This window comes from Brienomyrus brachyistius, unplaced genomic scaffold, assembly GCF_023856365.1.
Source record: "Brienomyrus brachyistius isolate T26 unplaced genomic scaffold, BBRACH_0.4 scaffold43, whole genome shotgun sequence".
Taxonomy (NCBI): domain Eukaryota; kingdom Metazoa; phylum Chordata; class Actinopteri; order Osteoglossiformes; family Mormyridae; genus Brienomyrus; species Brienomyrus brachyistius.
The window spans coordinates 1,084,100-1,100,528 of record NW_026042318.1 but is presented as its reverse complement, the minus strand read 5'-3'; the positions used below and the strand labels follow the sequence as shown (position 1 = coordinate 1,100,528).

The 16,429-nt window shown below is 41.8% G+C and overlaps 1 long non-coding RNA gene across 1 annotated transcript; it reads right to left on the bottom strand.

Moving 5' to 3' along the window:
• Positions 1–8,058: 8,058 nt before the first annotated feature.
• On the bottom strand, positions 8,059–12,059 carry LOC125722848 (uncharacterized). The gene is made up of 3 exons (XR_007386667.1): positions 11,977–12,059; positions 9,485–9,577; positions 8,059–9,322 (listed from the first exon to the last, which is right to left on the bottom strand). It is a non-coding gene; the product is annotated as an uncharacterized LOC125722848 (long non-coding RNA).
• Positions 12,060–16,429: the final 4,370 nt, after the last annotated feature.

The following is a 16,429-nucleotide window of genomic DNA, read 5'->3' as shown; positions in this document are numbered from 1 at the left end:
CTTGTATGGCCGGCTCGTCCATTACCCTCCAATAAAGTCCCTGGAGGGTGAAGTATCGATTTGCGAGGGCCGCGTGCGTAACTGGAACCACCAGCGGAGGCGCAGCGGTTGCAGCTGGCAGAGGAGAAGGGAGTGCCTCAGGCTGGGCGGCTGCAGGCGGCGGGACCTCCAGGTCCCGCACAGGAGAGACGGGCGTGGCCCCTTTAAGGGTGCAGGGCACCCGCGGGATAGCGTCCCGCACCACTCTGGCCCCTCTATTAGCCAGCCGCTCGGGCCGGAAGTAATACCGCTCGAGGGGTGGCTGCAGCTCCTCGGTGACCGGCTCCCGTTCATGGAGCAGGAGGAGTTCCTCCTCCTACTTGCTCCCAAAGCCTGACGAGAGAGGAAGCTCCCAGGCTGATCGTCGGCTCATCGGGTCTCCTTCTCCTCTGCTTTCTCTTCTTGTGGTCCGTCATTCTGTCAGTATCGCCGGTTAACGGGTGCGGCGAACAGGTAGACAGACGGGCAGGAAACAGGCAAGGCAGGCAGGCAGGATACGGGGAAAAACGGGGATTTATTTCGGTAACGGGGACTTGGAAACATCTGACGCAGACTAACATCAGTGACAGACCAGGAACCAATGCAAGACACGGACTGAAATACACAAGGCTGGGCAAACATAATCAGACACAGCTGGGTACGATCAGGGAAGCACACGTGGATAATCAGGGGGCGTGGCACACATGAGGATCGTACGAGCTGGGCGTGACAACTTAGTAAGTCTTGTCAGTTCTCCTTATGAGATATTCAGCTCGTGCGTTTTTGAAAAGCTTGATATTATATTAATGTTTGGATGAAGAAATAATTCACTGTAAAAATAAATGTTTTCAATCCAATATCAGATTGTGGCTTCAGAGTTTAAGGAAAACCTGGACAAAGCTGTTGAAAGATGTGAGAACCTCCTGATACTAGCTGGATGTCTGCAAAGCATCACTGTCAGCAATAAAAACGAACTGGTGCAAGACATCATTAATTGGTTTGTCCTTCAGCACAAGGACACACTTTGAAAGGTGTGTTCATCATTATGTATTATCCATGTTCAAAGATTTTAGGCCATTCAAAATTAGTGTTTTTTTTCCCTATTTTATAGGTTCCAGGATGGTCTTTGTTGCCGTGGACTACTGGATGCTATCCAGAGCCATCCAGGCGTATTCAGAACAGTATTTACAAAGATCAACGAAAAGCTTGAGAGTATTGAACAGCTGTTTACAGAACAAAGGTCTGAGCGAGGGAGCGACACATACGAAAATGAAGCCATCTGCCATTGGAGAGACTATCTCTTGGATGCTAAGAGTAAGTATTCCTCAACCACAATTAGAACCAAACTTAGAAGGATGTGGAATTCTAAAGAATGATAATTCTTCATAAAATCAGCACTCTATCCATCCATCCATCCATTTTCCAAACCGCTTATCCTACTGGATCGCGGGGGGCCCGGAGCCTATCCCGGAAACAATGGGCACGAGGCAGGGAACAACCCAGGATGGGGGGCCAGCCCATCGCAGGGCACACTCACACACCATTCACTCACACATGCACACCTATCGGTAATTTAGCAACTCCAATTAGCCTCAGCATGTTTTTGGACTGTGGGGGGAAACCCCACGACAACATGGGGAGAACATGCAAACTCCACATACATGTGACCCAGGCGGGGACTCGAACCCGGGTCCTATGGAATATTATTTAGTACTATATAACGTAGAATACAAGTATTATGATATTATTAAAAAGTATGCCAAATATCCATGATGTAATCATTACAATATAAACATTATAATGTAATCAACACAATGTAATCAACTGAGTATGTATTTGCACCTTTTGTTAGTCTGAGATTCTGTTAGCTACTTTATATTAGTCCTGAATCTATGAATATTCACTTTTATTAGCGTATATTTTATCACTATGTTAAAGGACAAATATATTATCAACCTTTTAGTTAGACAATGTGTAAAAGGCTGAAACTGCCTAGGTTTACTACTGAAGGAAGGGATTCGCCTGAGTTCACCAGAAGTTCACGGCTGAGCATTTTTAAAAAACCAAGTGGAGCTGCTCACGCCACCATTATGTTCAGCCGAGAGACCAAACGGTAAAAGAAATGATGGACAAACTTATCACCTAGGGGTGTGGATTTAAGGGAAAAAACAATTATTGTGAATGGCTGAAGGAATGATGATGCTTAAGTGACGAGATATTGTTAAATGATAAGAACTTATATAAAAATTGGTGTAAAACAGTACTGGACACACTTTTACGTGTCTAGCCTTGGTTGTAACTTCATTGTTGCAATAAAGACTGAATTCTGGATACTGCACAAGCGGACCTCTGACTTCTGATTTGGCGGAGAAGGAGAAATAACCACGACAGTCCCAGAGGTGTGAGGCGACAGTGCTAACCACTGCACCACCATGCCGCCCCCTATCAGCACTCTAACCACATATATTTAAGTACCATTCAGCCTTATTTACTTTATACATGAAGCCTGGCAAAAGCAGCCAGCCTTTACGGACACTGGAGGACATCCTTATTTTTGCCACCGGAAGTGACAGCATTCCAGCTCTTGGCTGTAACCCTGCACCTACACTTGATTTTCTTCATCATTCTTCAAGGTTCCCTCAAGCCAGCACTTGTTCAAACATCTTAAAAATATCATGCCATGCCTCATATGAAGATTTCAAATGCGACATGGACTTTGGAATTAAGAATTCGCCTGGTTTTGGAATGGCTTGTTTACGCGTAGTTGATGTTGCATTGTATGAAATTTTTACAGTTCAAAGCCCAGCAGTATTCTTCACTAACACTACTGGTTCACAGATTCAAGAAAGTTTTTAATAACTGAGGCTTTGTTATTGGTGCCAGCTTTTAGATACATGATTTTTCTGCTGTATCCACCAATTCTGTCACGCCCGGCTCGTCCGCTCCTCGTGTGTGCCACGCCCCCTCATTATCCACGTGTGCTTCCCTGATCTTGCCCAGCTGTGTCGCCCAGTCCCGTCTATTTCAGTCCATGTCTTGTCCGTCATGGATGTTAGTCGATGTCAGATGTTTCCTGGTCCCTGTACCGTGAATAAATTCCCGTTTTTCCCCGTATTCCGTCTGCTTGCCTGCTTCCTGCCCGTCTGCCTGCCCGTGCGATCACCCCCTTCACCGGCGATCACAACAAATTCCTCCTTGGATTATAATCCTCCACCTATTAAAAAATAAAGAAATCATTTAATATATATATATTTTATATTAATTTTGTAACTATATTAAGATGATCTGGTCAAATTGAAGCAGCAGTTTGATTTTCAGTAATAGAAATGTTCATAATATTTATGTAAATTGTTTATTACTAACTTGATTAACTTGTGATTGCCATCAATGTGCCAGAGTGCCCATGGCGATGGTACACTATAGCCTCCTCACTTGATGGTGTTAATTGTCAGGCCCCTTAAGAAAACACCAATGGGATTGACAGCCCTCATAACTTCCCTTAGCCTCTTTTTCTGCACCCTAAATTTTGAAAGACATAAAAAAGATGAATTGGTAATTCAAATTACTACAGACAGTAGTGAATGTACAGTATGTGCTGCAGTTACCTGCATACGTTCTGAGGCAAGCAAATATATATATATTTATAAAAAACTAAATTTGTTGTTTGATTATAGACAAATATGGTTGATGCTTAAGATTTATCTAAAACTTACCTCACTCCCATACTGCAAAGAAACCCTGACACGTTATTGTAGCCTGAATCTGGAAACTCTGTGATCACATTTGTCACCAGGTTATGCAGGTCTTCCTCAGATATTGATAAGTGCTATGGATTGAAAGTCCATGTTCTTCCATTCTTCTGTGGACAGTTCTTGTACTAATACCCAACATTTCTTCTATCTGTGGAACTGAGAAGTTATGGTCCAGGAAAAACTCCAGCTGATCTTTGGTGACATTAATTTTAGGTTGACCTCTAGTACCTGTATGACTTGGTGTTACAACAAAACCTGTGCAGACATTTTTGGGTTCACACTTCAAGAGCAGCTTTGCTCTTGACAAGTTTTCTAAAACTAAATCAGTTTCACGTTTCAGAAAAGATCTGATTAGAGTAGTTTCTATCTGTTCTATTCTATAGTAAATAAAATCACTGTCGTCAAGAATTGGATTCTCAAGGTAGCGGACTGTGTTTTTAAGGACATCTGCAATACTGTCCAAATAATCTTGAGGAAGCCATTGGAATCTGTAACAATATAGAACATATTATTAATTAACACCAGTATACCCCCACACTGCTTAATTACTGAATTTACATCTCCAATCACCAAATGCTGCCAAATTATGGGAAATAGATTTTCCTGCTATTATTGGGAAACTATTCATTGATATAGCTTATACCAACATTCCAGATTAACGGTGTGAAATGAACTTAAGAATGCAAATCCTTTTCCCAGGAACAAAAAGTAGACTAGGCCAATGGGTGAAGAAAACAAAGACAAATATAAACCTAATGTCAGTGTATTGTCATTGAGGTTTTGTACTCAGGCACCTCGCTGTAGACAAAAACAGAGACAGAAGTAAACACTGAGGCTCAGAGAAATAATCCTTATTCTTAGATGGACATCAACAGAGTTTGCCTTTCAGCGGGTACAGATTTATTCATACTTTATCCAGCGATGTAAAATATCTGAGCTGTGTCTTCAGGTGCACATTCATCCAGCTTCTAGCCACTTATGCTTGTCAGGATTTTGAGGTGCTGGAGTCCATCCCAAGAGGCACAGCACTGGAGGACAGGATGCAGGTCCACTTCTAGGCTATTAAAGGTACCACGCAGCCTGTGTACATGCCATTGGACTGCCAGAGGAAACCCACACCACGGTCAGCAGAGGTGGAATTTTAACCCTTTTAACTTGACTGGTGAGGCAACAGTGTTACTGTTGCCTAGTTTATATACAGACGAAGATAGAGATGCTTTATTGTCATTGTAAGTACAATGAGATTTAGTTTGGAACACGCCAGCAGATGCACAGTAAACTTACATTTAAATAGAATCCGAGGCATAAAACAGAATCAGAAAATAAATGATGTACAGACACTGTACATGTATAGAATCATACACACACACAATACGGTGCTGGTAAGTTGGTGGGTGAGCAATTCACAGAAGTAGAGCTTATCAAGTGTTTTAAATGCACATAAATATGGATATTGCACATGTGGGGTATTGCATCAGAATGTTTGAGATCAGTGCTGTGAGTTCAGAAGTGTGATGGATGTGAGGTAAAAACTGTTCCTCAGCCAGTTTGTGTCTGCGTACAGGGTTCTGCAGCATCTACCAGATGGCAGAGGTGTAACAAGTTTGTGTCCAAGGTGGGTTGGGTCGAAATTGTATTGATTTTCTCAACTTTGTGGTATTTATGAGAGCATCGAATAGGATAGTGAAACCCAGCTCTGTAGTTACCGTGATACCACCCTAGGGGGCACTGTTGCACTGTTACCACTGTTACTGTATACAGAAAATTAAACTGCACTTGGAAGGAATGTTTTTATGGTTTTATATACTGCCACATGTCATTGCTAGCGGATGGGACAAAGACCTGCCGAGGTCACCCTTGACAAATATAGTGGCCTTCTGTTTTACAGGTAGATGGAGGCTTTCTGTTTAATAAATTGGGGGCAGTTCTTTGTTTTAGAGGCATGCAGGTAAAGGTTCTGTTTTAGAGGTAGATGGAGGCTCTCTGATTTATAGGAAGGCGGAGGCTGTTTTATAAATGGATGGAGGCTCTCTGATTTATAGGAAGGCGGAGGCTCTGTTTTATAAATGGATGGAGGCTCTCTGATTTATAGGAAGGCGGAGGCTGTTTTATAAATGGATGGAGGCTCTCTGATTTATAGGAAGGCGGAGGCTCTGTTTTATAAATGGATGGAGGCTCTCTGATTTATAGGAAGGCGGAGGCTCTGTTTTATAAATGGATGGAGGCTCCCCGTTTTAGACGCAGGTTGAGGCTCTCTGTCTCAGAACCTGACTCTCTTTTACCTGACAGTCACGCTGGCTTCCATCTCACCAGGAAGCAGAGTGACAGAGTGACACCCACTATATAAGTGACCCACAATCGGAGCCCGATGCCAGGGTGACACAGCCAAAAAGGGATGTGTCAGTAGAGGCAGAAATCAAATTAAAAATGAGCAAATTGTGTGCCGTGCGACACAGTGCTGCCGGCAAGCTTATGTTTCCGGTTTCATAGGAATTTTCATTTCTATTTATAAGCTTCATAATTATTTTGTGCTAGTCTAATACATCATACATAGACAGGTGCAGTAAAAGATGGTCTTAGAAACTCGATTAAGTGACAAACTTCTGATATTTGTTGATAAAAAAGTTTGTGAGAGAAAGCATTTTTTGTGCTTCCGGATCAAGGCGTCACTTAACTGTAATAAATCAACAAATATTTTAACCAGTAAGGTATAATTTAAAGCCGTATACGTAAATGTTAGTGAACACCTTAGTAAGTAACTGTTAATTAGGTAATACTTGCTGTTATATGTGTACAGTTGCTTTGTAGCTTGTGTAGCTGTACTTAGCTGTCCCAGTAAGATTACACAGTAAGACATGAATGTTCATGCGATGTTCCAGTGAAGTAAAAGGGCATCTTAATTTACATAGCAAATTATTTTATACAAAATAACAGCTTTTTCTGAGTTAGCAAGGGCAGCCCGTCCCTGAGCAGTATGGGGTTAAGGGTGAAGTCATTTTGCCAGCAGTGAGAGTTGAACCAGCAACCTTCTGATCACAGGCATAGCATCTTGACCCACTGAGGTGCACAGCAGCACACCCCTCGACGGTCACCTTTCACACCAAGAGTTTGTGCTGTGACTTCATATCACTGGAGGAAAATTGTCCCTCTGTTCTCCTCACTCTGAGATCTGAGATGTACGGTAATCACATGAAGCTCACTGCCGCTGTCCTCCTGACCCACCATTAATCAGCACACATAAGAAATTAGAAAAAAATGAGGATTTGCCTTTAAAAGGCTTGTGATGAGATACTATTTGACGGACAGATAATTGACAATAATGACTTTCAATGTCTTTTTTATTGATTTTGAAGACAAAAAAAATCTAGAATTTAATGTATTACCTCTTGCTCTATTTTCACACTGTACTCTCTCATATTGGCACATTAGTGATACACACACAAACACTGTTTCCCGTTCCTTTTGAAGGTTACTTGATGTCTTCCTACGATTCATGAGAACCTGTCGGATAAGTTGACGGTCATCTCTGCCATTAGAATGTCGCTTCCGCCCTTTACCTGGCTGGTTTCTGGTCGTTCCCAGTGTCTCCTCAAATTGTTCCTGGGTACTGCTGTCTCAGAAATTTTGAACCTGGAAGCAACCTACTGCTCAGCGTAGCCAAATCACACAGATGTTACAGCACGTTCTTCGCCACTGCAACAGAAAGGAAAGTCCACTCACCTCTCTCGTGGCCCTTCTTGCCTTCAGAGTCAGTATTGAGTGATATGTCTGCTGTCCGAGGTTGGCCTTTTTGGGTTGCTGAGTAGTAAATACTTTGGAGGGCAGGGGGTGGTTTTTGTGTGTGGGGGTGGGGGGGCATACACATGATTCTGCAGTTTGAGTATGCTTCCCATCACAACGCCAACACTGTAATAAAGCTTACTGCCGTTACACTGCATTGATGTGATTGAGGAGCAGGGGGCCAGTGGGCATGGGGGAATTTATTTTTATCTGGCATTATTTGAAAATGAACCGCTGGCTTTAACTCAAAGCCCAGGGTTCCCTCGGAAAGTTCACAGAAAGCACAGTGTCTTTGTTGAGAGTTCAAGTCTAAGACTGGGTCTGTTTTAAGGACTAGTAACTCAGGTGGCTCAACTGCATTTTATTTATCTATGTCTTAAAATATCATGTTTATATGTCTCTATTTATATTCTATTTATCATTCCATTTGCTCTATAACCAACGAGAACGATATTTCACCTCAGTGGATCATACAGCTGAAGAACAGAATAAAAATACTTTGCTGGGTGTTTGTTTTATCAATGACTGTAGTGACTGAAATCCCACTGTGGAGAGAAATGCAATCCTGAGGCCCCGCCCCCGATCATGTGACCCAGTAAAATCAGTTAAATGTGACTGAAATGTCAGTCACTGAAAACCTGTAAACTTTGACAGGTAATAGCACTGCTGCATTCGTGTGGCAACATTTGAAAAACCCATGAAAGCCACGTTTCGCTTTGACCTCACAGTAAGGCAGCTGGGGTCTCCATAATTACAACATGAATGAAAAGTGACACCTCGACAGTGAATATTACACCTGTGCCATTCTGACTGACACCAGGTGAAGTGGGAGGTACGACCCGCTTTGGTTTCGAATAAGACGGCAGAACGAGTGCAGACACAGACGGATGGATTTTTTTGGCCATTGTACCATTTTGGGTATGAACTGCTTTCCAATCACAGCTTGCTTTATATATGTATTTAGAACCCTGTTAAAAGTAAGACACTGAATTTATCACTGTTAAGTACTTGCTTACCTTTCACCAGTGATGCACATTTCTATCAATTAAATGAATGTTAGATTTAACAGACAATTTCATAAAAAGCGACATTTTTGAGAAAGCAGGGCCAAACAGTGCCTGGAGTAACGGTGGGTTAAGGGCCTTACGGAGGGGCCCAGTAGTGACATTGAACAGGTGACCTTCCCATCATAGACATAGCATCCAAACTCAATGAGCCAAACAGCGCCCCCACTGGATTGCTATGTGTTTTGCAGCTCAGGTGATTTTTTTTCCTACATGTTGATTTAAATGTGGCTGGTATTACTACACCATGAAGCTTCTCCTCTTCCTCAACACCCTCTTCATGGCATCAGGATGCTGGTTACCCATGGAGACCCTAGAAGTTTGGATCAGGAAGGAGGCAAAGGGCCAAGCATCCTATGGCATATGCAAATCACTGCAAATCACTGCGTGCAGTGTGCAGAGGTTAGGTGACACATACCATCCTGTAGCTCAGAGATGGAGGAAGGGAGACAGCTGTTTGGTCCTGGAGAGGAAATACATAAAACCTCACAGGAAGCAGGAGTATTTATCAGGGTCGCACAGCCTCATTCTGCCCTCCTAGACATGTCTATCTACCTGCCTGTCTGTCTGCCTGCCTGTCTATCTGCCTTCCTGTCTCTCTATTTCTCTACCTGCTTGCCTGCCTGCCTCTTCATCTGTCTGTCTATCTATCTGCTTGCCAGTCAGTCTGTCTGTGTACCTGCCTGCCTGTTACACTGTGGACACCTGCTGCATTCACAGCCAGAGCGCAAATACCAGAGTAAACGACTTTAATATCTAAGAATGTTCCTTGCTGATCATGACTATTGACACAACATTGGATAGTGAAGTTGACTGAAGGGTAACAGCTTCCCGCTGTTACCCTTCAGTTACCAATAAGGGTACACTCACTCAGTGTGGTCTTTTCCAGTGCAGACCTCCTCACGTCGACCTCCAAGAGACGAGCTCATGTCTTTACCACTGAATTAGCTTCAGCCCCCAGGCCTGTTTCATAAAACATTTACATTTTCACTTACAGCACATATGTCCCCGTTATATAATTTCCATTTTCATTTAGTCTACATGTATATATCATTAATCATTACTCCATCCGGGAATTTTACATGTCATATACTAACATACACTGTACATATGCGCATCAAAATATTTTTTTCACCAGCTTCTGGGAAAAACAAAATATATAAAAAGATAGATTATCATAACTAAGACTGAAATAACAAAAAACCCATAAAATATTACAGTAAAACGAAAGTGATGACGATGATGATGATGAAAACCCTTTATTGCTGTTGCAATATACCATGTCACTAGTCACGAGTACCAGCGAAAAACAGGCCATCAACCGACCATACATGTACACAAACATCACAGTAGGGGGTAGACAGGTCGGGAGACAGGGGCAAACAGAGAGAAGAAAAGAAACAGAATAACCCATTGCTTCCGGGATAGGCTCCGGACCTCCCGCGACCCAGTAGGATAAGCGGTTTGGAAAATGGATGGATGGATGGATGGAATGTGTATACATAATATTTAGTGTAGTAACTGCTTCTGGCCAACAGGGGGCCACAGGCAAACGTGTGATTTGAGTGGTGACAAACGCTGCTGCTACAGGTCATGGTCGGGCTCCTGCAATCATCCATCCATCCATGCATGGAGGAGAGCACCAACTTTTATGGAGGAATAAGAATCATTTCCTCTCTGCCCGCTTGACTGGGCTTGATAACTGGTCACTAGAACTGGCATTGAGGAGGTACCACGGCTCATCTGACATGCCCCTGCACCCTTCTGTGCCATCTGTGCAAGGCTGCGTTTTTTTATAACCTCTATGCAATATTTCTGAAGCCTAACCAAACCCCACTTCTTCCTTCCTACCACGGAATACAGTGCAGCACTACAGACTGGACTAGAGTCTATCAGGTAACACAGGGCACAAAGCTGGGTTCACCCGGGACCATCATGGGGCAAACCACCCTCCAGGCACTTTGGAGATACCCATCAGCCTCACTGTATGTCTTTGGCCTGTAGGTGGAATCTAGAACTGCCAGATCCGTGCGTGAGAGAGAGAACATGCAAACTAGGAACACACAGGTCAGAAACAGGAACCAAGGTTCCTAAAATAAACTGGAGAAATGGCTCAGTGATTTCTTCCATCAGTAACTGGCATGCTGTATAGACAGTTCTCTGTATCGAAACTCAACCATAATCTGCGCCAAACATCCAGAAATATCCGCACTAATCACATCTCTTGTTTGCATCACTGACTGAGCTTGCAGAAGAGACCGTTGGAACGTACCAACTCCAATGAGGAACATAAAGTAAGCTTCAGTTGTTAGTATGGCTATGGACTAGCTTCAAGTAGTTGCAACTTTTCCTCCTTAAAAGTAATATTACTGGTCCTCACGCTGTGGGTGTCTTCAGGGAAGGATCTAAATCTATATTTTCTGGGGGTGCCACTGAATGTCCATAGCTGGACAAATAATCATGCAAAAGCATTTATTTCCTATTATGAAATTGCTCAGGTTTGTTTTATTAATGTATTTACGAAAATGAAATTGTGCAACTTTTAAAAGAATAAGGGCATAATACATACATGTGGTAGTAAATATTCAGTGATTCTCATTTAGCATTTTGAGTCCCAGCTGTGAGCCTCAGAGCCCCATGTGTCTCAGGGTAAAACAGATGCTATAAATCCTTTGGCTGTACAGCTGTCATGTTTTATTTGTGAGAATAATGTGTACAAAGAAGAGTGGAGTCAAAATCAACAAGCATGCAATGACATTAAACACCCAGATTACCTGCTAATTGCATACAGAAATGCCTCAAATTTAACCAAGGACGACATGTTCCAGGTCATTTTTCTGTCTGAGGAAATGCATGTAGACGCATACACAGTACTGAAGAAAAGTCGTAGGCAGTCAAAGAAAATGTTTAAAGCTATTTATGTGGCTAGAAAGTGTAGTAAAATGCTCAGAAAAAAAAGTAAAACAAAAACTAACAAGAATTTTTTCTGTTCTCCAAAAAGTTACTGATATCTTGTTGGATGGCTAAATGGACACCACTTCAGTTCCTAAACCTCTATGAAGTTAAATTTTACCAGACAATTAAACGTTTGCGCCAGTACCTGTCCGAACCTGTCCTGTGTGTCTTGTGTCCTTTTGATCAGCAGGTGTCGCTCAGTGGGTTGAGTACATGGCTTAGAGGCTAAACCCCTCCAGTCATGAGTTCACCTCAAAGTTTTATTGGTTTTTGGTTTCCTTAGTATCTTTTGTCTCTCTTTGTGTCCCTGTTTAAGGTGTAACCTGCTTGTCTAACTTTGTTCTGCTTAGACTCTTATTCCAAGTCTTCTCTAGCGTTATTAACCCTTAGTGTTTAAGGTTTCTTACTTTCGGTCCTTGTTACGCCGTCTGCTTCTTGTTGTCCTGTGCTGATTGGTTATTTTAGTTGTTCCACATTGTTATGCCCTGGTACAGTGGAGATAAAAAATGTACACATCCCTGTTAACATGCCAGGTTTTCATGATGTAAAAAAAAAAAAAATTGACCACAAGTCATTTCAAAACTTTTTCCACTTTTAACGTGACCTAAAATCTATACAATTCAACCGAAAAACAAAAATGTGTTTGGGGGGAAAAAATTTTAAACAAGAAAAGTACATAAGCTAGCTAAGTGCGCACACCCATAAACTAATATTATGTTGGAGCACCTTTTGATTTAATTACAGCATTCAGGCTTTTTGGGGACACACCTGCCATCAGTTAAGTGACTGATTAACCCCAAATAAAGCTCAGCTGTCCAGGTAGGTTCTCTCATGACCTTTACTCAGTTGTATCTTACACCAAAAGTCATATTTCACAGAAAGCTTAAAAAAAAAACATGAAAAGGATCATATTGCAGAAAGGTGTGTCAGCAGGAAGGGCAAGTTTCCACGGCCTTAGATACCATGAAACACACCGCAGAGTCACCAAGAACTGGACGTCCCTCCAAGATTGATAAAAAGACAAGAACTGGTCAATATATGTTTTGGTCCTTTCACTCAATCATACTGTTTAATGAAATACTGAAATAAAATTATATACATTTATAAAGAACAAACCGTATCATTCAAAATATCTTGCGTTATCAGAATGAAGCACGTACTGTAATTGAAGGGACATTTGGATACTGAAACCAACTGTGCAACACAGAGACGGCTGTGCTTCAGGTACCACCAGACTTGTCTTTGAAATATTCCTGCACACACACACTATATTATATATACATACATATAAATACACACATACATAGATACTGTAATAGCTTGGATTCAACCACGAGAGGGCAGTAGTAGCATATAGTTATGGCAGCACAGGCGGGAAGTCGAAGGCGGCAACACAGTGAAGTTGAGTGTGTGTGCGTTAGACCCGGAGCTGAAGTTAATAAATATTGAACCTCATCATCCCCTAATGTGTCTCGGCGCACACACATACATATACACAGACGAGGTATAACAGAGGAAGCAGGATTATAAAACACACAGCAACATGAACACACAATGACCGAGTAAACAACTGAGCAGAGGCAGGCAGTTAAACAAGCCAACTGGGCTAATAAGAGGATCAAAGTGTGGGACATCAGACAATCGACCAATCACAGAGGGTGCAGGACAACGAGCAACGATTGGAACAATTACCAGGCACTGACCCTAGAAAACACAAACCACTAACTCTGAAGACTACACTGGGATAACAAGGAACAAAAATAAATGGAGCTAGACGAGAACAGCGGCCTGTACTACGAAGCGGAGTTACTGGCTTATCGGGGTATCTTGTCGAACTTGAGGTAGTCTGGGCAAAATGTAAGTGAACGAATATGAAGTCCATTTAAACTGCGGTACCTTAAATCCGACAAGTTACAGAAACTGCAGCTTGTGCAGTACATCTTAATGAAAGACTTCCAATTTCAGAGGGAATTAAACTGAAAATTGTAGTGACGTATCTTCAAATAATATCTGAGAAATCAAATACACAGCTCAGATTCCAAATTTAATTTAAAAGAACAAATTTCAGACATAAGGAATACATTTATGGAGTCTTCAATTTAGCAGCGCCCTCTAGTGGATTCGGTCGAAACGGCATCCCCTTTTAAGGAGGCACGGATCCTGCGAAGAAGCTGGAGAATTAGAAGACAACTTCAGCCTTGTCGCGGTATAACAAAACTTTGGTTGATAAGGTTGAGTTGACACTGCAGGTTCATTTCATACAAGTTTAATATATTTTCCCTAAGAAAGCACCCTGGAATAGTACTAATGAGGTAATCAACGCACATTGTAAATTCTTTTACGTTATAACAGTAACACAATCTTTCGGCTATTGTGGCATTGCTCATCCCAAAAATCAATGACATGCGCACCAGGCATTTTAAAGAACGTATGCATACAAATAAAAAGCTGTGATACTACAAGCTGGGGAGGCGGGATCCTGCACCCGATCAGCGAAAATCTAATTTACGGTTAGATTATTCAAATTGCGTCTCATTTTTAGGCTCTCCTCAATCCTGATTGTGAAGCTTTCCTGCAGTGTTGTATTTACAGTGAACACCACATTCTTTCATTCCGCAGTCAAGCTGTCCCTTAAGCAACGTCTTATGGGATTGTTCTGGAAGCACGCCTAGAAAAGTACACACGTGTTCTCGTTGTAAGGTTTACCTTTGAAGTCTTCGCAAGATGCTAAGAGTCACCGTTACCACCCACCCAATAGACTGTAATGTCACAGCAATTTCCTTACGCTGCCACCGCCTCTTTTAACCGGTCAGGTCGTCGTCCCCAGATTCCTCACAAAAACCCACACAGAACACGGTAACAAATACACTTTCCTTTATTCTTTACTAAATATACTGTTCATAAAAGATACCAGGTTTAAGTGAATGCAGGCAGGAATACGGGTTATACTATCTAACCTACGGAGCACCAAGCCAGCAGCTAGCGCCACCCACCATCATGCAGTGTTGCACACCCCCCAAAAGGTCTAAAGCAGGGATAGGTTAGACTTTAACATACCTCGTTATTATGCATAAATAAATGCTCAATACATAAAACACTCCCAATAAGCCACCCACTTTCCACGCTAAACCATAGTAAATATACCTCCCTAATCCCCCCCCCCCTCTCTCTCTCTCTCTCTCTCTCTCTCTCTCTCTCTCTCTCACACACACACACACACACACACACACTCACAGGATCTAAGATTAAAACAACCACCGAACTTCCCTCTGTCCAGTAGCCGCCAAGACCATCCCGTATGTCCGTAGATCAGTCTGTGGGTATCTGCGTCCCAAAAGCCCACCGAAAACGCACACAAAGTCTTTCCACACGTCCCTCGCTGGTCACTCCATCCGAAAGTCAATCCAACATGGCACAAAACATCCTTTCTTGTCAACTGAGCATCCAACACCGTCCCTGCCTCACGAAACAACCCCGCCGTCTCTCTCCCCTTCTTGCTTCTAAACAAGGTCCTCTACCCTTAAAACTTCCTCCAGGTGTCATTCAATCAAAATCAAGTCCAGCTAATCCTCTGAACCGCTAAACAGCCACCTGATGACATTTTCTCAATCACATGTCATCACAAGACTATGGGTGCGTTGGACTAACGACTTGGACTTAGGTCTGTGTGCAGCTGACGGGACGTGGAGCGCCATCTGCCGGCGGCTGCAGGGGTGGAGTATAAACTACTGCTCAAAGTGTGCGAGACCTGACTGCGATAGCAGCACTGCCAGAAGGGTGTAGATGAATCTATACAAATAACACCTGCATGCACATTAAATTTACAATAACCAAGTCCTGGTACAAACTCTCAGCAGTGAAAAAAATTAACTATTGTATATAATGGCCCTGTATAAAAAGAGAGTTGCCAGGAAAAAGATCAAATACATTTATTCCAAGGATTAAGAGTTTATTGTCATGTACAAAATACATTGCAATTCGTACTTGAATGCCTTCCTCACAGACTAGACGATTAAACAAATAAAGCAGCACAACATTACAGTAACTAACAATAAATAAACCACTAACTTACGTGTACTATTAGAGCATTTATTTCATTTATTTAAACTTTATTTTTCCAGGTAAATTACCTGAAAGCCCGTTTTCACTGCTTTTTTTTACTCAAAGGAAAAGCCTATAGGAAAAATCTAAAACCTTTTAATTATACATGTACTTTATTTCTTTTTCCAAAGGTGATAAAACATTTGTCACAAAATACGCTCCGTGCATACATATGAACTAGTCCCTTAAAGTCCCTTTAAACATCGGTGTTACAAATTTTAACACAATTTTACAGAGCACCATGCAATACGTCTGCTCCATGTACCATTCATGAAAAGAATGGTATTTTAACTCAAATGAATTTACTAAACATCACATATATTGTTTTCTTACATTCAATGTTAGTTTTGTTTCTTTAGCAATGATTTGTCCCCGGCAATGAGCGTCTGTGATGACAGAAAGTTTCATAAATGCATAATTGTGTTAAATTAGAGTACAGGGCTAATAACAAATATTTCTGAGCTAGTTATTAAGTGAACCACCTTAACTTTGGACATATAATGATAATAAAAATAATACTTAAAATTATTAGTATAATAATTATTATTATTATAGTAGTAGTATAAAAATATTGAAATGGGACCACGTCATTCAAAGGCAAACTAATATTGCAGGGGACTGCCCACAGATCCAAGTGAAAAATTTAATGGGGACCCACTGCCGCAAAAAAAAAAAATATTAAAGCCCTTTCTGTCCTGGTTCCTAGTTCTTAAGTACATATGTGATTATCTGTAGTGGAGGTTCCTCAACTTAAGAATT